The sequence below is a fragment of the Amphiura filiformis genome, chromosome 20 (assembly GCF_039555335.1).
Source record: "Amphiura filiformis chromosome 20, Afil_fr2py, whole genome shotgun sequence".
In the NCBI taxonomy this organism is placed as follows: domain Eukaryota; kingdom Metazoa; phylum Echinodermata; class Ophiuroidea; order Amphilepidida; family Amphiuridae; genus Amphiura; species Amphiura filiformis.
In genome coordinates this window covers 44,050,108-44,073,498 of record NC_092647.1, presented here as the reverse complement: position 1 = coordinate 44,073,498, position 23,391 = coordinate 44,050,108, and the positions used below count along the sequence as shown (strand labels likewise).

Genomic DNA, 23,391 nt, shown 5'->3' with positions numbered 1-23,391 from the left:
TTGCGTGGTACACTTAAATCCGTGATAAAAGCTAGGACGGACGCAAACAGAAAAGCCGCCGATCGAGGACAATACAAGCCGCATTTGATAACTCATCAAATGTCTCAAGATGCATGTTTTATTACCTTTCAACTTGATCGTGAAATGTAATCTTTGATAGAAGCCAAGGTTCTTTATCTATAATAGATGGATAGCGTATACATTACACCAAAAACGTGCTTTGCAAATCAGATGGTAACTGCTGAGTGATCTGGATGGCTTGGATATATTGCATTCGGTATCATCTTTCCTTTTTTCAAGGTTTGACGGGTAATGATTTTGTCAAATTATTGTTTTCATTCTAAAAAGTCTGCATATAATTCTATATCATAGTCATTAAATTACTTCTTGACATATTAAGAGTTGCCATAAAACGCATCAGTAGAACAAGAAAGATGAGCAGCTTTAGGTTGCTTTTAAGTACCATTACATAAGTAAATGATGTAATCGTTTGAACTAAATAATATGTCTACCATTTTTTGAGACACGAGTCGTTTGTAGCAGAAACTCCTTTAACTAGGTTCACAAGAACTAAATGTCGATATTAACTGTCTGAAGAAGTGCAATATTAACAAATACTACGCGAAGTTCTATATTTTCAAAATGAAAGTTATAAAAGATAAAGCAGTTATTTATTAGACTTGTCAAATAAAGCCGTGCATGATAAGAAGAGCCAAAAGGTATTATTAAACCACTTACGACAGATAATAGCGGATTTGGTAAAGAGACTATAATTCCATACTTACGCTGTAAGATCGGCACTACCAGATTAGGTGAAGTTACACATTTAAACTAAAAAAATGCAAATTAAATTCACAAATTACCTTTAATTGAATCATCATCTTTGTTGGAATAGAAAATCAGTAATATAATTAAATTTGAAATAAATGGAAGCCTGCGATTAGGTAAGTCTACGATTTTATCACGTTTGTTTGGAAAGAGAGTGCAGAGTTTGGTAAGAATGCATTACTGTCAAAATTGTAGTAAACGATATTAACGATTATTTTTCCTTCATTTAAAAATATATTTTAAGTCCTGAAAACGTTGCATCCTTGATGACATAGTCCTTAAATTCTGTAATGAGTCATTGACGAATGAAAAGAAACCTGACCAGTTATCACTTCTCAACCTCATACCAATCCCCAAAAGTAGAGATTTAAGAGAAGGGAAGAACTACAGGGGAATATGTTTCTTATTGATCATAGCAAAAGCATCCAACAGGCTGCTACTGAATAGGATTCGCCTTATCTTGACCGGCCCTGAGATTTAATCAGAATGGTTTTCGACCTGGGAGATCTACGGTGTTACAGACACGTTCTCTAAGGAGAATAATTGAGGAAGTCAAGAACAACACTCTGAATGCTGCTGTAATATTCACCGATTTCAAGAAGGTATTTGATACCATCCACCTTTGGAAAATGATTGACATAATGAGAGCATATGGAGTACCTCAGAGGCTAGTGGCTGTCCTAGGATACATGTAACGACATACTATATCTTATGTCATATCACCTGATGGCGTCACCAAGAACTCACCAAGGAGTTCTGCAGGAAGACACTCTGGAACCATTCCACTTTGTTCTGAGAAAGGTTATGGATGGCAATGAAGAACGACTTAGATTCACTCTTAAGCACAGGAAAAGTAGACGAATAGGCCTGCGCACAATCACAGACCTGGATTTGCAGACAATAGATGCTCTTATAGCCGAAAACATCAAAGAACTATATTACATCTTGTTCAAGTTGCTACAGAGATAGTTGCATTTGGAATAAATGCCAAGAAGACCAAGGCAATGTTGTACAAGGATTTCAAGCAAATATAAGCCATTAATTGTTATATCTGCAGCCTATAAATTACCTAAAAGCGTCAATAGGTTTCCTGACAAATATTGTTCGTCAAACAATTAAGTCTATTCTAAACAAAGATATCTAAATATCATTTCACACTGCATTACTTACGCGTATTTCCCTCCTCAATGTCTAAACTCGCTATCGTATATATGACGCATTTCATTTTGGAAACAATAATAAAAGAAAAAAAGAAAAAACGGAAATGAAATCCATTACAGTGAATATCAGTTGTGGCATAGAATCGAGTAACATTAACATAGAATGCACACGTTTTCAATGAATTCGAGCCCAAATGGCACAGCAGGAGGCGAACAAAGCGAGTTCAACCGGGTATTCTTCATTCCCCTCGATTATGGGGTAATATATACAAAAAAAACATGGTAGAACGCATTTTTAAATGTGTTCCTTATATCGTGATAATTATTGTTCTTATAATATTGTATTTTCATTTTATTGCGAAGCTGTAATGCAATGTGCATTATGGGCATTCCAATGTCGTGGTGATTTTTCGAACTCAAATGTTATCTTTAACTTTGAAGTGTGTAGAGGGATAATGTTCATGAACAGACTATACATTGGTTAGACCAATGACACTCTTTGCCATTATTAAATGTGACTGAATGGTTATGCTGTCGGGTTATCGACACCGAGTTACTATTCATCGACGCAAGAGGTTAGGACTTATCTGTCGGTAATTTTAACAACATTCTCAGCTACACTTTAGATTGATCAAACTTCATTTTTTTCTATGAATGCTAGGAATAGTGAATGAGTTTTGCGAATGCTGTGTGGGTACTTTGCCTGTCAGACTCAATAAAATAAGTAAAAACGAACGTATATAGTATAATGGCTATAAAACGTGCGGTGGTGAAAATAGCTTTCCGCTCTGAGGCTCGAAAGGTTATATTTAAGGCCCGGTTTGCAGAATATAAAAGGAAATGGAAATTCTTTTGTAAAGGCGCAAGAAATATCTAAAACAATCAGTGAATTTTGAGGCACTGAATCTAATAATACTTCGCTTACATCTGTGTATGCCTTTATTTGGTAAACCAATAGATATTTACTTTCATTTTTTTTGTGTAAAAAGTTTTGTCTGTATCTCAAGCTACATATTCGTCGCCATCTCATTACTCGTTGACTGCCGATAAAACGCCCAACCACTCCACACCATACATAAATTCTCCCAGTCACATTTCCCAAATATGAAATTAAAAAAGTCAAATTTTAATTTACTTCTTTTAAAGTTTGGCAGAGGCGGGGTTCGAACTCACGGCGCAACGCTTAGTACTCTATGAGCCTAGCGCCTTAGACCACTAGGCCACTTGTCTTCTTGTTATTCAGCTGAAACTTATTTAAAAATATAATCGCAACTTCAACATAGGCCTACCACGTGACAAGCAAAGGCAGAAAACGTATTATATTTTGGAATTTTATCTGCTTAAAACATTAATGTGTATTATAATAGAGCTACCAGTTAGCAGCCTGCACAACCGATTCTTTTGTTTGGCAAGGCTCACTCAGTCATTTAATGAGGCAATACAAACGATCGAATTTGGTGTTGAAATGAGCTAAATTTTTAGTTACACCTTTTCGATGTAAAATTAATTTTCTCGGCCAAATGAAAAGCAATCATTTTCATTTTTTCAGTAAATGTCAGGAAAAATTGTAGTGCTTGATACTGTATTTTTTTCAAATTCTAGTGTTAAACTTAGGCGTGAAATTTAGTCATTTAGTGTAAGATTTTCGATTTTGATAGGCTTAAACTCTGTCCGCGAGCCTTTTTTGGATCAACCTTTTAGCTTTTCAAAGTAAGATAGTTCGCTAATGAAGGATTTTTCCCAACTTTCTAACGCACATCACCGTGAGCGATATATCATAGTTTTGTCAGAATTTGCGTTTTCATTTCACTATTTTAACTGCCGGCTGACCATTTTTCAAAATCAACGAGTGAAATCTAAGGCTAATACTAGCATTGTGGATCGATATCCCTGGGTTTAATAGGAATACCGGCATGGCTACAGTGTTGCTAGAACTTCAATATAGCAAAGAAATTCCCAGGCCTATAGCGCTCCTACTGATCATGTTTAACCAGAACACTCAATTGGGGATTTGGGCTACCAAATCGCTGGTCGGGCAATTTGCTTTCAATGGAAAATTGACCTGGATAAACAACAAAGGAAATATCGACTATTTCTGTTGGTTGCTCTCGAGATAAAAGTACTGAGTTAGACATGTTCGGAGTAAGAAGGGAAAAAGGGTAAAATAAAAACGGAAATTCTAACAAAACTATAATATATAGACCCACACGGTGTGCTTTACAGAGGTGGGAAATATCTTTCTTTAGCAAACTATATTAGTTTGAGACGCTAAAAAATGAATTCCGTAAAAAGCTCGCGTGCGAACTGAAGGCCTATAAAAATCAAAAATATCACACTAAAAGACACAATTTGATGCTTAATTTTAACACCAGGATTTGTAAAAAAAATGTATATCCAAGCACCAAGTTTTTAACTGACATTACTGAAGAAAAAAAAAATATTGCTTTATATTTGACCGAGAAAATAAATTTCATAGCAAAAAGGTGTATCTCTGAATTGTGCTGATTTTAACATGTATCGATCGACTTTCAGCGCGACTAAGCATTTCTAAAGAATCGGTTGTCCAGGCTGCTAACTGCTACCATTATTTATATTGTTGAATTCTCAAGCGCATAGAGACAATTAATACGAGCGTCCTATGATACATACACAATACATAAAATCGATTTTGATCTTCGGCATTACTCGGTGACCTCCGATAAAACGCCCAATAACGCCGGTCAGTTAAAAAAAATGCTTAAGTACATGCCGTATTGAGATAAGCAATCCTTTTGTGATATGTCCATTCATCCATATAATAATAGCAATCAGATTTTTGGATGGATGTTTTACACAGTGATTGGAGAAGAAGCTATGTAAATAATCAAAAGTACATGTCTACAAATTGACAAGGACAACTCCTTTTGTCAAAATTGTTTTCACCTATTGCTCAGTATGTTAATTAATCCGATTAATTACGTAATTTCGCCAGCGTATGATATATCAGTACTAATATGTAGGCCCAAGGAGGTTAGATATAGAAAGAAGAGGAAATAGATTACGTATCGCATATTGGTCCTTTGTGCCTATTAGAGTTTCCGCCAAGGGGAGGAAGAAAAAAAGGAAGGGGGGGAAGGAGAGAGAGGGAGAGGGAGACCGATGGAGTCACAGGGCTCTAAATTACATAGGCGTAGATCGGGGGGATAAATGCCACAATATTTTGCCAGGGGGATGGTCAATATAATCACCCCACAATATTGACGCCTGTGTATTGGTTTGTGTCGAAATTAACCTCATATTTGGCCATTTTATAGCCTCAGAATGCCATTTTTAGCGCTTTGCGCGAATTTATTCCACTTTTGTCCCATATTTCACCAGTTTAGTTTCAATAGGCCTAGCTAAAATTTTCGCGCGCATTTGTACCATAAGGTTCACTGTACTGGGTACTTTTAAAAAATCCTAACCTAACCTAAAACATAACTTTAACCCTTAGATTGGAGCTCTACTAGAAGTAAAAATATAGATAGTGAACGAATTTAGTATTTCTATATCTATGTGAGAATGATGAACATAGTCATTGATGCATCAGTTTTAAAATAGACTAGGCGGTTACCCATATTTGGCGGTTCTCGGCTGGGCGCGATTACCAGGCTGATGGTGACATGCCCATATGACAATTTTTTACTAATTTGACCTCAGATGACCCCAGGGTGACATTGGATGACCCCAAAATGACCTAAACTTATAACTCTAAATGTTGACTGTACCTACCAAGTTTCATGCCCATATATGAGCTTTTACTAATTTGACCTCAGATGACCCGTGGTGACCTTGGATGACCTAAAAATTTGGCTTTTAATGTTGACTGTTACCTAAAGTTTGACTGTCCGCACGACACTTTTAGTAATTTGACCTTAGATGACCCCTGGGAGGGGACCCCGTGGTCGGATGACTTAACGAACATAGACATCTTCTTGCCAGGACAGAACTACACCCACCCACCGAGTTTGAGCCCCGTAGGACCTAGTTTCATGCCCATATGACAGTTTTTAGTCATTTGACCTCAAATGACCCCTGGGAGGGAGCCCCGGGGTCGGACGACTTAACGAACATAAACATCTTCTTGCCAGGACAGAACTACACCCACCCACCGAGTTTGAGTCCCGTACGACCTAGTTTCATGGCCATATGACAGTTTGTAGTCATTTGACCTCAAATGACCCCTGGGAGGGGGACCCGGGGTCGGATGACTTAACGAACATAAACATCTTCTTGCCAGGACAGAACGTCACCCACCCACCGAGTTTGAGTCCCGTACGACCTAGTTTCATGCCCATATGACAGTTTTTAGTCATTTGACCTCAAATGACCCCTGGGAGGGGGCCCCGGGTCGGATGACTTAACGAACATAAACTTCTTCTTGCCAGGACAGAGCTACACCCACCCACCGAGTTTGAGCCCCGTACGACCTACGACGGCCTCACATTAGCAGTCACAGACAAAACCTAAATCTACAGAATATATCCATTACTCGTCGATACTCGAAAGAGCTCAAAATAAATAACTTAGAAAATTTTCTTGATGTCCTTTAACATGTTTTCATAGTTAACCATCGTTAGCCATGGATATCTATCATGAGAACTGACCGGTGACTAAGTCCGATTTATTGGGACGTTTATCGGCAGTCAACGAGTAATGTGATTAAAAAAACCGCGTAAACAAGCGAAATTACGACCACGTGAAAGTGTCAATGCCTTTATATATTGTGATAACTAATTTTAGTAACAAAAAGTAATTAACACAAGAGATAATAAACAAGAAAACCGACGGTAACCAATTATTAAGTACGAAATAATGATAGCAACAAGATCAGAATGAACATAGCTACAATTCTAAACGAATTAACAGAAAATAAAGTTGATTGATTGGGACTTAACAATATTTGAGGGTGGAAATAACAGACAAACAGCTGTATCACAGGGTCACATCAGAATAGAATAGAAAACGTATGAGCAGATGCCACTGTAACGAAACGCAATAAAAGTTACTTCAACTGACACAGAGACATCTGCATCTGTCTAAATTATCGTGTTGTCATTGAGTGTTTGCCAGACTCTCTTTGTGGATATGAAAAGTAATCTACGTATTGACACGTTTGGTAAAAGTAGCTTTTGTGCAGTAATGACCGATTTAAATGTTGCGTACAGGTGGAAATGTCATACTTATAGAAACGTTAAATATTATGATTGAAAAACTTGTGAAAGACTTACGTATACTATACTAAAATATTAATTCTATACTTCATCGGCTTAAATATTTTTTTAATCGATGTTGGACAGTGGTGTAGCCGGCCAGTGAGGGGGTGGAGGGAGGGAGTCGGCTCATCGGAAGCCGTCGGTATAATATTCCGAAAACCTGGCTACTCAACTGATGTGGGGAATTAAGGTGGCAATTCAATGGGTTATTAATTGTTTATTATCAATCATCTTATCATATTTAAATAATACGAGGCTTGTCCAAGAGCCTGCGATCTGAAATGCATTAGTTTATAATCTAAGTTTAGTGCTTTGTTGACTGATAAACACTCGAGAAATCCTTAGCTTTAAAGATGCTTTTAGTAAGTCCGAAAATTGATCATCAGTAGCGCCTCCGCAAACATAATTGCGTCAATGTGCTCGATCGAAAGTAAAAGCTATCTTGTTTTTAGCGATAATCATCCATTAACTGTGTATTAAGATTCTACATTTAGCGTTGCTGAGGACGTAGTGACGTATTTATTATTTTGGGAAGTGATAACAAAGTTAGCTTATATCTTTAAGTTTATATGCCACTAGATGGCAGATAAATAGTTGTAAAAATGATTAAGAAATTGTTCAGGTTTTGGTAAGAATATGATAGTATCCAAAATTAATTTTAAAAAATAGCAATACTTTACTTCTAAATCGTTAAAATATATCACAGAGAGATAAAGATAAAGCAGACAGGCTCACTCGTTGACGGGCAAATATGCAAACAAATATTATACATATAGTATCAGCCTTTTAAAATGAAAATTTAAAGTAAAATGTGATGCGATCAAGCACAATCAGTCGGAACTCGGCAATAATAAATTTTCAGTTTCTTATAGGATAGTAAACAGGATTTACAAAGCCTGATTTTTGCAGAAACCCCCATTGAAATTGAACAACCAGTTCTAAAGATATGAGCAATTAAAGCTCATAAAACAATAGGAAACAAAAGGAAATATTGCCTTTGTTTGGCTATATCTCAAAATCAATATTTCTGAGTTCCGACTGATTTTGCTTGATCGCATCACAAATATTGATGCGAAATTAAATCATAAAATTGTTACACTTGATTTGATAAGGTCATTTCATTCATTAGCGGTGATAGCTTACCACAGTAATTTGCTGACCTGTTACTTCATATTTACCATCATATTAATATGATAATATCTAAAGAGCATCTTTCTAATACGTGGACTAATTATATTCTTGCGCACACCATATCTTCTCGGTTGGCTTCGAATGAGAAGCGTTGAAAATATTCTTCAGATTCAGATTCTAGCACCGTTTTAATGGCGAATACAAATAAGTAATGGCATAGCATAGCTTTTTGATAAACCCCTTTTTCAGACAGGTCAGGAAAATAATGCCCATCAAACCATTACGGTAATGAAATTTCTTAATTGATTGAATGCCGTAATTTGTACCACACAGTGAGTGATTATATACAAATACTCAGAGGTTCTTTTGACTACACATATCAGCATTACTCCATTTTCGACGAGCGGTTGTGCGAGCTAATATGATTTTGTCTAACCTTATGGTACAACTTCTTTAGATACTGGTTTCAAATCGTATTGGCATTTTTAAAAGCATTTTCATTACTTTACTGTAACTGTCTTTCTCAAATTGTTACCAGAAATTCTCATGAACCTTTTGAACTTCAAATTACGGATAAGATCCTAAGGCAGTGAAATTGTCGATAAAATTGCTTTTTGTGCAACGATATCCGTGATTGTATCAGAATAAGAAATTAAGTTAGCAAAAGAACAACTCGAATTCGTCGTTATAAGGTATGGAAGCTAAATTTCCAATAAGGCATTTGCAATGCTTGGTGCAGGTTGTTATTGCTTTTGATATATTTTCGCAAAAAAACGTATATTTAGAAGTTAAGAATGCCAGCCGCGTCAATCTGTAAGATAGAACTTCATCTTCTTTCCATTGTTGATATCATACGTAGCCGTATTGCGTATACCGGTAGGTATTGGAATTATTAAAGTGATTTTCATCTTTATTTACAACAGGAAAAGGAGACATTACACCGCATGTATATCTAGAACAATCTTTCTTTGAATTGGGTTCCTATAACGTATTATCTCAATTCTAGTTGCAAATATTGTACGGTACGAGAAGATCGACATCATTGCGCATTAACATTGTACCTTCCGTGGCCTGCTTAGCGTCAGAACAGATGTACCGCGAAACGTGGAGAAAGGAAAAATCAAAGCTTACATAGAGTGCACACCACTAAACCTATGATATGTTTTATTATTTTTAATTACTTGTCACAGCCAAATTATAAAAAGTAAGTAATCACTAAATTCTGCCTCTTTTCCCGACACGAATGGTTAACTTTATTATCGGAATGATTTTGTTCTAAATGAGTGCATATTTTGGGATATGAAAACGATTTAATGCGATATTGCCCTGTCTATAAAAAATTATACTGAGATCTCGACTCCACATTTAAATTGATCTACAAACGTGTATAGCTTATGTATTAGATATGTTTTTATTAACATTTTATATTTATAATGACGTACATAAAAGGCGAAACAGTTATGAATTGATTAATCTTGTCAAATAAAGCCGTGCAGGATTTGGATAGCCCAAAGATATTACCCAAACCAGTTATGACAGACAGTAATGGATGTGGTAAAACGACAATAATACTATATATGAATTGATAGGCACAGCCGGAATTGTTAAAGCTACATAATTATCAAACTACAAAAAAAATACAGTGCCGGTTCTGGAAAATTCCCAATGCTACTATTAATTTCATTATCAGCGCTTTAAATAGACAAACCAATAATGTAACCAAATTGGATACGAATGGAAGCCCAAGATTTGGTAAGTTTACGATATTATCATATTTGTTCCCAAAGAGAGTGCAAAGTCTGGTAAGAAGACATTACTACCAACATTGTAATAAACAAAGTAACGATTTGTTTTCTTAACCCTAGAACTGCTGAGCCATATTTTGTAACACGGACTAGGAAGGGGGGGGGGGCACCCTCTTAATTTTAAACGACAATATTTGGTTCCAATGTATATCTATGGGTCTCTTCTGTATCCAGTGATACTCAAATAAGTACAAACATTCTTCACATAATGTCGCTATGACATCTTAATGTGAGAGCGCCCATGCAGATTTGGCAAATTCTGGCTATGTACAAAAGTATAGGCAAAATTGATGTTTCGCTCAAAATTCTCCAAACATGCGAACTAACAAGTAAAAAGTCGGTAAATCTTGGAATAAGTGGCCTATACAACACATTCATTTCACTGTAGAAACCAATGGTGGGCCTCAGCAATGAGCATAAAGGATGGCTCTACGATTAGCTTAGATCGTTTGGACATAAACGCGCGCGTTTTTTTTACGACGGATTGAAAATCTTCAGGGTTGGTACAACCCCCCTTCGTAGTTTTAGGGTTAATTACAAACTTATATGTTCAGAAAGCGCAGGAGCTCCATTATTAATTTCAAATGCAAGCAGTTCATATTAAATGTTTCATAGGAAGGACTTGCACTTGCTTTATTTTAATCCATGTCGTAAAGATCACCCCTACATAAGGCTAATTCAATACGCCCGTGTATAGCACAAATTATGATCTTTTAGTTGTTATAGCAATATTAGTGACCTTGACTTCCATCATTTTTTGAACAACATCGATTAATTCTTGTGTTAAAAAGTACAAATGGATTTGAGGAAAATACAACCCATTACATGAAAAATTATTTAAGTACTTGTCAATAGGTTGCATGGCGACTGTCGCTGATCAATCAAGTCCATTCTAAACAATATTGTTTTGAAATATCACTTCTCTACGTATTATTAATGTTAATTTTCCTCCACAATGCATAAACCTGAATGACCTTTTCCATTGTCCGATATTTGCACGTGGCACGTTTTCTTTGAAAAAATCCCTCCAAAAAGGGAAATCAACTTTTTGCGGTTAATACTAGTTTTGGTATAGAATTGAATAACATTAACATAGAATGCTCATATTTTGATTAAATTCGAGTACAAATATTTATTAGGTAGGGTATCCATTCGAGTTTCTTGATTCCCGATTATGGGGTGATAGACGAAACACCATGGAACATATTTTTGTTTGTTGTGTATCAATCTTTCATTGAAATTTTATTGATTAGTTGTAATATATAAAATGTGAAATTCAAATTCAAATTTTGAGCATTCCAATGTCGTGGTATTTTTTTTAAATATAAATATGTAGAGGAATAATGTTTATGAACGGTAGACCTACGAGATAGATCATCTTCTCTGCATATTTGTTTGATTTAATTTGGTAGAATAATTATCATTCTACCACTAAATATTTACTTTCACTTATTTTTATTAAAATTTGTACCTATATCGTAAGCTTCATTTTGTTTGTCGTTGGACTCAACTACAAAACAAAATCAAAACGATATACGCTCGGGCATAACTACGACCAAGTTAAAATGCCAATGTCAATGTTTTTATCAACTATTATAAACTATAATTAACAAAAAAGCGATTAACACAAGAGCTATATTCTAAGCGGAGGAACACAGGTAGGTGATGTAACAATACTGAAGAGTACCAAACAAACATGTCTATCAGAGACAGCAGAGAACGTAATGAGCAGATGCAACCTAAACATACCGCAATTGAACTGACAGAGATATATCTGAATATGTCTTAATTACCGTGTTGTCATTTAGTGTTTGTCAGACGCCATTGTTGATATAAAAAGTAATCAACACATTGACACGTTCGGTAAAAGCTACTTTTGTACCAGGCGGCGGATGACATGATCGAGCCGGCAACTTGTGAAACCGCCCGGCCGTATGGCATTTTCCAATATAGTCGGTTAGTTTTGTGGGGTTCATTATCGAACCCCAACGGTTTTAGCTTGTATTTATATTATTTATCAACATAGGCCTATTTGTTTGTGATATTTCAAGCGTTTTAAAATTTCAAAATAATCCCATTCAATTACACGGTTGACGATGAAAATTTACTGAATTTAGAGAATGCAATGCGGTCACCACCTGTTTTGTACAGTAATTACAGATTAAAAGCTGGCGTATAGGTAGAAATGCCTTTTTTGGAGACAATGAACGTTACAATTGAAAAATTGTGAAGGGGTTACTTACTTAAATTTTAACTTTACAGTTTTTTTTAAAGGATGCGTTAGGTTTTAACTGATGTTGAGGACGTTTGAGGGTTGTGGTGAGCGTAATCATGGTAAACGTTTTGCAATACAGAATACCATCGTAACATTATCCAAGGGACACATATAATCTCAAAATGAAAATTGAGTTACCACGATTCGGCATTTCCCAATGGTTAATAGCATTGTCAGATTGCGTTAAAGGGAATGGTGTTATATGGGTTATTGCATAGTCACCCAGCAAACACAAAACGTTTTCGACATCATTCCCAAAAGGTTATAAAAGGTTGTCAGAAAACGTTTAAATGTCGGGTTATATAAAGGGTATATTAAGATTATAAAACGGTTTCATAACCTTAAAAACATTTTTTGATACTCTACTGCTCAGCAAACACAAATGTTTACAGAAAACGTTTAAATGTCAGGTTATATAAAGGGTATAAAAACGTTTTAATAACATTCCAAAAACATTCTTGAAAACTTGATTCAAAACATTCTAAACAGAATGTTATTTTGGAGTTGAAAAAATATTTTGCGAAAAATGTTTGCCCAAAATATTTGCAATAACGTTTTAAAAACGTTTTCATGACCTTTATATAACCCGACATTTAAATGTTATTAAAACGTTTTGTAAATAACATTTTAAGAACATTTCTGTGCTTGCTGGGTTCAAATATTTTAACATAATGTTATTTAAGTATTGACAAAATATTTGGCAAAAATGTTTGCAAAAATAGTTTACAATAACATTTTTGAAAACATTAAAAAATATTGTTGTAGTTTGTTTTCATACAAAACGTTTTAAAACGTTATCATGACCTTTATATAACCCGACATTTTAATGTTATTAAAACGTTTTTTACCTAAACCAAAAGCCAAAATATAACTTATTTAAAACGTTTTTGTGTTTGCTGGGCAATTATGAACAGGAATTGAATTATCTATTGAATGCAATATGGTCCTCATTGCAAGAAGATAATGCAAATCGAACATATTCAAATATTAACTAAATAACCACATCATGATTGTTACGTTGTTTCAATAAACGCGTATTCAACTCATCTTGTAAACTTTTGTATTCTGAAGTTGTTTACTTTTAATCAGCTCACCATATTAACACAATACTTAACTTGTCAAAGAGTAATTTACTTGTTCAAAACATGACCTTCAGATATTTACGTTAGAAGAGCTTTTTAACTAAACACTAGAGACGTCCTTTGCTTTTATAATGATGCGTGTGAGTTCGTAAATTGAAATCATCAGTAGCACTATCGCAGATATAATTGCGTCAATTTTGCTTAATTGCCACCTTTTGTAACTTATTGGTTTTATGCGATTAAGAGTTATTGTGTATTCAAGGAATTCAACCAATTAAATGTGTAAATTAAAGCTTAGTTGAACGAAAATGTCAATGACTGATTGATGTTGTTGTGTGAACCATGGTGACCTATTCTGAAGAAATTGTTAACTTTATCATTGTCGTATTTGTTTTTCAAAATATAATCTTTAAATTTGACCTGAAAAAAATTATTACACTCGAGGAAATTTTAGCTTTAAATGATTTTAAAGTAATAGTTCGTAAATTATTCATCAGTACCATCTCCACAAATATAATCTCGTCAGTTTTGCTTAATTAATATCGTTAATAAGTATTAGTTGTCAGAGGCATAGTGACATCAACTCCTGCGGAAGAATTTGGGGCAGCCAGTTCATTTTCTTGCCGGGTTATAGTGGCATACAGTCCCAGAGTCTGTGTAGGTGATCAACAGTTACCGAGCTACATACTATCACTCGTCAAAGGCCAACAATGGCTAGGGTGACGAGTTAAGGCTATAACTCCCAACTAATATGGCAGCACAAAGTATGAAACACAGCTGTCAAGTCCCTGACCACGGGAGTGGTTATGGTGAGGGGAGAGTAGAGCCCAAATGGATTGTATCGAAATGAAATTGATTACATCTTGACAACTAGTTTAAAAGATGTCTCAGTTCTTAACCGCTTTAACATTATAAGTGATCATAGACTAGTAAGAGCAAGGATCTCCATAAACTTGAAATTGGAAAGATACAAACACGTGCAATAGAGGATGCACGTCAATCAGGACAAGCTACAAAAGAACAAAGAAGAGTTCCAGATGAAGCTGCAAGAAACAAGTTTGATCTCCCGAAGGATGAAGCAGAAACAATATTAATACAAAATAATCATCTGGTGAAAAAAAATCGCCAATATTGTCAATAAATACGTTTGGATTTGTGGTAATAGCTTACCACGGTCTTTTTTGAACGGTTACTTTATTATTATGAACCTAAAATTAATGCGATGATTTCTAAAGAGCATTTACATGTTCAAATTAATTCATCATGGATGATTGCCCCTAAATTCTGAGAAACCTTTTATTATTCCTTTTAGTACAATTTTCATCGCAAATAAGTTTCTGTTTAAAGGTGTCCGAATTATATAGCTCAGTTGATACTATGTATAACAAAGTACTGAGACGAATGAAGCACAGAAATCTCTCGTATTATACCTTTTTAAGGGGGTACTACACCCCTGCCCAATTTTGTGCCTATTTTTGCATTTTCTCAAAAATTATTGCGTATTGGTGACAAGTAAGATATGTATGGAACAACTGCACTGGAAATTTTTATTTCAGCACAGACAACAGTTGTGGAGTTACAGTCAAAAATGAGGAAAAAACAATATTTGATCAATAAATTAAATACTTGCCTTGAGTTGCTGCATTTTCAGTGCAGTATTTGTAGTCCTTTCCCCTATGATAAACATATCTTACTTGTCACCAATGCGCTATAATTTTGAGAAAATGCAAAAATAGGCACAGAATTAGCCAGGGGTGTAGTACCCTCTTAAGGCAAGAGCAATAGTGTGCATCAAATCATCTAGGTAATGAATTTTCTTAATTAATTGAATTCTGCATTTTGTACCATACAGTGAGGGATTATATACAGTTATTTAGAGGTTGTTTTGACTACACATATCTTAATATTCCATTTTCCACGAGCGGTACGAGCTAGTATGATTGTGCCTCCTCTTATATCACAGCCGATATTATAGATATTTGTTTGAAATCATATTGACATATTAAAAGCATTTTCATTACTTCATTACGTGTCTATGGATGTCTTTCTCGAATTTGTTACCAGAAATGTTCATGAACATCTTGAACTTCAAATTATGAATGAGATCCTTTGGCAATAGAAATGCTTTTTGTGCGACGATATCACTGATTCCTACCTACAATAGAACTAGAACATAAGTATAACAATTTATAACTTCACATTGAATTACCGAAAGAACAATTTATTCACTGGTGAAAGGGATGTGGTACACTTTGTTCGGTTTCTAATTGGCGAAGATGGGTTAGGATGACGTGTGCGCGGTTGGTCGCAGCCACTACGCTAGTTGCGCTGTGCATTTACGCAAGCGTAAGTGATTAACTCACGCAACAACAAATACTGAATACTTTTCGCTAATTAAAATCCGAACAAAGTATAGAAAGATCCTCAATAGTGAATTGTATAAATGATTGGTAAATGTCTCGTAGTTATTGCTGTTGATACAGTTTTGCAACAATTTATATCTAGAAGTAAAAAATCCAGCTGCATCAATCGTGTAACTTCAGCTTCTTGCCATTATCAAAAGTAGCCATATTGCGTGTGTACTTGTAGTTAGCTCTGGTATTACTAAAGGCCTTTTCATCTTCACAAAAGAGACGTTAAGAGCTAGGCGTTACACTGTATGCAAAAGTAGACCAATCTTTCTTCAAAATGAGTTCTTAATTCACACCATCTAGCTTAAAGCTGCAAACATTGAGAAGCCCTGTATGACTGTATAACTTTTGTGCTGTGCAAATCAAGTGGATTTTAGAAGTATATTAATTTTAGTGTGCAAGCCGTGTAGATTACATCACAAAAGAAACCCCTTTACTTTGGCATTTCATTTCATTTCACTGCAAGCAGTGAGATCTTCAATAAGAAATGTTTTATTATTTTTAATTACTATTCACAACCTGATTCCTCTTAACAAAACGTCTTTTGAATCCGGCAAATCGGAGACAGGAATATTAATAGGAGCAGTGTAGCCCAGATTAAATCTATTCTTATTCGACTTTTCTTATTAAGTTGATGAATTCAATGTAGCTACACTACAATAAGTAACAGTGTACTAAATTACGTACCTTGGAATCCTTTATTTGCTTTTCTCGTACTATATGCTATACATGTATGATTCATATTTTTGGAAATACCAATCGGTGCCTTTTTTATTATCAGAATCATCAAACTTTTTCTAAAAGAGTACCTTTTTAGGGTATGATAATAATTGTCTGCGAAATTGCCTCGCGCACTCCTCAAATGTCGACTCTACACTTAAATTAAATCTACAATGTCATATTTAGTTTGTATGAACCAGTGTGTTTTTGAAATACATGTTACAATCATTCTTTGGAGAAAAATTACGCTTTAGGATATCATACATAACAATCACAACAACAATCACTGTGATATTTATATTATGTTTTTTAAAACCAGATTTTGATTTTGCAAAACCTTTAAAAGAGCCATACTGGTAACCTTTATCAATATAGGTAATGGAAAACATGCATGACTTTGAATGTGCACGGAGAGTAATGAAAATAGCTAACAGCGGCCTCGAGTAGAAGAGAACACTTCAGGTCTCAAGAAAGTATTTAGCATTGAGAGTAAGTGCATCTAGAAACCGCGTTCAACTGTTGACTCAAGTAAACTTACACCTACAGGACCCTTACGTTTGCAAAACCTGAAACATGTTGTCAACTGAAGTGTCCAGGTTAGAAAACAAAATGTGATGTGCTTTGAAGTTGAGGTGAAATTACCAATGACGTGATTGCTGTTATAAAACTATATTGCTGTGCATCTTTTATAAAATTATATTAATTTGTAGGGACATTTAACTTAAACTTATTGTGCCATTTGAATTTGTATCAATTGTTTGATATGAGTATGTGTTTAAAGGCCTGTTCAGTAATTTGCTCATCCGGAGGATCGTAAAAAGTGATCTACATTAAGATTTTGGCACCTTTGTTAGTGTCATAGATATACTAACATAACCTGCTAGTGGTTCAGCCGAAAGCAGTATAAAAAATAAAATAAAACTTAAGTAGAAAAATTAGCTACAAGCACTTGAACGGGGCTTCAACTTGGTCAATACTGCCGTTTTCCACGTTGTTTGCCAAACGTTGCATATCAAAAATACCTATTGACAATTTTAATGACCACTTTAAGGCAATTTATTCACACATTTTTATTTTTTACTCTTTCGCTGGGATCACCGAATGGGCTTTTAACAGCTTTACAAATGCTTATAACAGATTACACCTTCCTAGTTCTTATACATTTGGTGTATTTTGGAACTATTTAAATAAGGGTTATTTACAAAGAACATTCCTTTGTCATTAGTAAAACCGTAACCCTTCATAATCGAGTAACCGATTTTATGGTGTACTCGTTATCATATGAAAGTTTGTTATAAAGTATGCAGATAATTTAAAGGGCGTTATGCATCCAGTTACGGTTACGTCTAACGTAGATTCCTCTGGCATTACTGAAACTGTAAATCCTTGATCGGATCGTCATTTTAACGGGTATCTGTCACTATCTATCTTTGAAAGTTTTGTTTTATATATTAAATATTCAGATAAAGAGTCTTGAAAATCCCACATTTACTGTTACCTCTAAACTGACATTCCTCTGGCATTACCGAAACTGTAAATCCTTGATCGAATCGTCATTTTAACAGGTATCTGTCATTATCTTTGAAAGACTTATAAATTATTGAAATATTTCAAGGATTATTGTAGCATCCATCAGTTACGGACATTCCTCTGCCATAAACTGTAAACCCTTTATCGAATCCACGTCGTTTGAAAGTTTCGTGTAAAGTATGCAGATAGTTAAAAGTTTCTTATCAAGTATGCAGATAGTTTAAAGAGTGGCATTCCTCTGTCATTACTAAAACTATAAACCCATCATCTAATTGCGGGTTTATGTCGCATCTATCATCATTTGAAAGTCTGATATAAACTATGCAGAAGTTTTAAGCATCCTGAATATCAGGTGTTGTACATGGCGACAGAATTGCATGACAGCACTCATAAAACACGTTATGAAGAGCATATTAAATCCTGCTTGATGAATTTTACACAATTTTCATTACAAGGATACTCCTACGAGATTAATGAAGTTGTAAATCGTTCATCTAGTATGATATCGCTCACAGTTTGAAAGTTTGATATAAACTATGTAGATAGTATCCTATGTATATGGTGTTGTACATACTGACAGAACTATTAACACTAATGAAACATGTTATGACGAGGATAAGACAGCTTGCTTTAGGGTATACAGACATTATTTTTAGAATATAACTTTTTTTTGAATCCTAGAGAAAGTCTAAATCTTGTGTGAGTGAACGTACTATGACTTGTCACCCATAATTGTTGAGGTATTATGATTTACATCATTCCATAATTGGCATCCGTCTCGTCTAACCTGCAGGTGGGAGTTTTTGTTTATTTGATCCGTTAATTTCTTACCAAAACACTGTTTTCAAATGTATATTATATGCATTTAGCTACAGCATAATTTTGTTCAATCTTGTTAGATAATGTATAAATGTTATTTAAGTGAAAGAATGCCTTGTCATATACAATTTTGGAGATATTATGAGTTGCAATTATAGCGCTTTCATATTTTATCCATTGAACATATCCGAATATCGGTAAAATTCTGAAGGAAAAAAGCGTTAAGTATCCTGGGTATAGGGTGTTGTACATACTGACAGAAATGTTAACACTAATGAAACATGTTATGACGAGGATAAGACAGCTTGCTTTAGGGTATACAGACATTATTTTTAGAATATAACTTTTTTTTAATCCTAGAGAAAGTCTAAATCTTGTGTGAGTGAACGTACTATGACTTGTCACCCATAATTGTTGAGGTATTATGATTTACATCATTCCATAATTGGCATCCGTCTCGTCTAACCTGCAGGTGGGAGTTTTTGTTTATTTGATCCGTTAATTTCTTACCAAAACACTGTTTTCAAATGTATATTATATGCATTTAGCTAGAGCATTATTCTGTTCAATCTTGTTAGATAATGTATAAATGTTATTTAAGTGAAAGATTGACTTGTCATATACAATTTTGGAGATATTATGAGTCGCATTCCGTATATTATACCGCTTTCATATTTTATACATTAGTCTTGGTATTTTTCTTAATTCGTTCAATTCTGAATGAAAAAAACCCAACCCTTTTAATGTTTAATGATATATGCATTAAATTGAACAGAGCCAAATATCGGTAAAAATAATTTAGATGGTGATCGGGAAATGCAAAAGACTCGTTTGATAGTAAATTATTGATGAAACCGATATCTACATTAATTAATTAAATGCTGCATATGTGAATTCCAAAATATATTGAAATCATTCAACTAGTAGTACCCGTATAAAACTACAACTCGGTGCAGTACTTTAGGAAGCCAAGAGGGTTTTTCAATTCTTCATCATGTTAAGTAATGCCTATGGCCTGGTTAACGTTCGGTTAAGTATGAATACCAATCTTAATAATGGATTCGGGCATTTTCAACCTTCAATTTAAATGTTCTTCGGAAGTTAATGGCACTGTTGGCATGGTTGGGGCTGCTGCAAAACGTACGTAGACGACACATCCGTCACAAATCACTACTAAATGAGCGGTCGCTTTAGTCATGTCTAGTTGCCTTACTACAAGGGAGAACGTCTATTATCCCTACCAAATGAGGGGCTGCTTTAGTTATGTTTTAGTCCATTACATTCTGCAAGGCAGGGGTCTCTCATTAGCCTGCGACCTTATTTCTTGCGAAAGGCTGCCACTACACCATAAATAAGTAATAATTAGTCATTGAAAAGGTAAAATTTCCAACATTATGGTTAACAAAAACATATCTAACCATCGATGAGTACTCTTGATTATTTTTGGAAGAGCCAAGTGATTATCCACTAAATTGCCTCTCATCGAAGAATAAACTCATGAAGGCGGGTGAAAAACAACGGTTTTATATTTCGGACAATCGGTAGCACCACACATGAGCACGGACAGTTGGTAGCCCCACATGAGCAAAATCAACATGACAATGATTTACATGTGCCCAAATCCTAAAATTATCCATCCATTACACGTGTCAGCTAAATAAAATCTTCCATATAGAAATGCTCGTGAAATATAATATCACTAACACTGACACCAAATACTCCCTACCAAAATGGACTAATTGATTCAAATAGAGCAATGGTACTAAACCGATATATGAGCTCGACTCTTCAAAATAGGTGGATATCGCCCCTATCATTTAGCATTTGAAGACGCAATACTGGTACGAGATAATTCTTTGTATATAGTATACTTGGGAACATGCCCATGGGTTGCACCTGGCTAGATCACGTACTTAAATAGACACCTAACAAGACCATTAGCTATTGCACTCTTAAGAAACATTATGAGATATGGGCGCTTGAAATGCTACTCACTTGTAGTATCTGTCACTCAATTGCATACAAAATTGCAATTCTAACGGTAACAAATATGATCTTTTTATCATCCAACGTATATCTTGTATTGATCGTGAATACAGATACTTAAAGCACATTGATGCCATTAAAGTATCATCTTCGCTTCATATTCAGGCACATTAACGTGTAAGATAACTTATTCTGCACCCAATTTCAACACTTACCAAAAAGAGATATCTCGAGTAATTCTCCCTGACGCTTAATTTAAGAAGCTTTGCATTAAATGATTCGTTAATCCGTAAGTACGATGCCGTTCAACACGTTATTGTCCCAGTCCTGTTGATATATTCAAATAATTTCCTCATTTTCAATCTTAAATCCATAATAAACATTCGATGACAAGCATTCATCCATTGAGATAAGTTGTGGTATACCGGTATTCTGTCTCATGACTTTGGTGAATATTAAGAGCAGGTAACTTCGAGCAGACCAGAAGCTGGAGTGAACTGGTGACAAGAACACTGCTGAAGTTATACTATGTAGTTCTAATACAAGTTGCCGGCGACTGCACATATTATACTATTCATCAGATAGAGTTAGCTCTGCCTCTCCACGTGACCAAGACAGCTTGCTTCGATTGCTACTGCTTCTTTGCTTAACGCCCTCATATAGCCAATCATCTGTATATTTTGTTAACGCATTGCAGTGCCAAATACTACCTACGATCACTGTGTCAATATAAACGTAATCGTTAGTTAATTTACAACAATTAATGTTAACTCATTTGACAGTTAATGCTCAATTGGTATCATTTTCCAATTAGAGTGATTTAGCTAAAATGTAAAGAATACGCTACCGTGGTTGGAAACATCCTTTGTAAGACAAGATTCTCAATAGATTAAAAAAAGATGATCAGACAAAATGACTAATCAATCGGATACTCCCTTGATGAGTTACATGTCTTCCGTGATACAACAGCAATGCTAAATAATGCTGTTTGTAGATTTTAAGGTTTAATCAGAATTATCATGCTTATTCATGATTTAATTAATATCATGATAGGATATATTTAGACATGGTTATTGTATTTTGTTGTGAGTTCTTCTTGATCTTCTATCATTCAAAATATGTGCTGGATGAGGAAAGTTTACACAAAAATCATTTTTTGTCTAGAGGGGTTTGAATAATCTTAGCTGTCTGTAGATGCCCTAATCGCGCATACAATTTTGAACGGAGAACCGGGATGTGGAAAGTCAACATTGACTAGCACAATTGTCTTTGTGAATTGTTTTAGAAGCTGTATTTGTATGGGACGATATTAAATGAGTTGTATATATGTAAAACAACGATCATACATCGATAAAATCAGTAGAATTTAATAATGAACAACTACTACAAGCATAAGCAATATCCTAAGTAGTAAACATATCTTGTCCCTCTATTGTAGTTTTGAAAACGTGTATGGAAAAATAACGTAGAGTGTTATGTTTGTCTTTTCTTAATTTTAAGGAACTAGGAAACGTGGTTGGACGAGGCTTGCATTGGAAAAACAATCAAAAGTAATCAAAAATGTTCTTTCTTCGTACAAAATGGTGATTATCAAGCAGTGTTCTTCTGTATATAAATGGACGTAGATTTTTGATTGATTTTTCCACACGCAAATCAATACTTTGACAATTAATCTAATTAAGCAATTTATTACCTGTGGTTGTAGGATAGCCCTTCCGTTCTGTTCATTGAATGGCTGATTAATCATAACAGCGAACAAGCAATAACTTGCACCTGCTTCTTAATTTGTTTATTTTGTACATGTAGCTTTGGTTCACTATATGACAAAATTAATGTGTGATGACCTTTGCTATTGTTTAATATCCGCCTCTTAATAGCCTTTGCCATAAAACTTGTATTAAAAAAATAATTAGATAAAATCGTGGATATCATTTTCTAAGGGTTTGTAATCAAACGGTCAAGATGAATTAGACATAATTTTAACGTGTTGAAATTCGTAGAAAGTGTTGACAGCTTTAGCGTAGTGTTAAGGTGTCCAAGTCAAAATACTGGTAGTGTACCAAAAACAAGATTGTGTCAATATCATACCGTATACCACACTAATATCAATATTGTGAATTACGTAAGTTGTCTAAATATGAACACGATGAATCGAAAATGATACTTTTAATGACATTAATGCAAGTATATGTATTCACGATCAATAAAAGATATACTTTTAATGATAAAATGTCATATTTGTTAATGCCGTTATCATTGCAATTCTGTAAGCAATTATTGAGTAATTGATTATACAAGTGAGAATAATTTCAAGCGCCCATATCCCATAATGTTTTTTAGGAGTGCAGAAGTAGAAAGGTCTAACTGTTAGGTATCTATTAAAGTACAACCCGTGTCCATTGGGCATGTT

General features: G+C 34.7%; 1 protein-coding gene across 1 annotated transcript in view; it reads right to left on the bottom strand.

Moving 5' to 3' along the window:
• Positions 1–21,506, bottom strand: part of LOC140141782 (neuropeptides capa receptor-like) — a 52,623-nt gene extending 31,117 nt beyond the window's left edge. The window contains exon 1 of the mRNA XM_072163646.1: positions 21,197–21,506. The gene's annotated coding sequence lies outside the window, so the exon portion shown is untranslated. The remainder of the gene's footprint in view (positions 1–21,196) is intronic.
• Between the last annotated feature and the right edge of the window lie 1,885 nt (positions 21,507–23,391).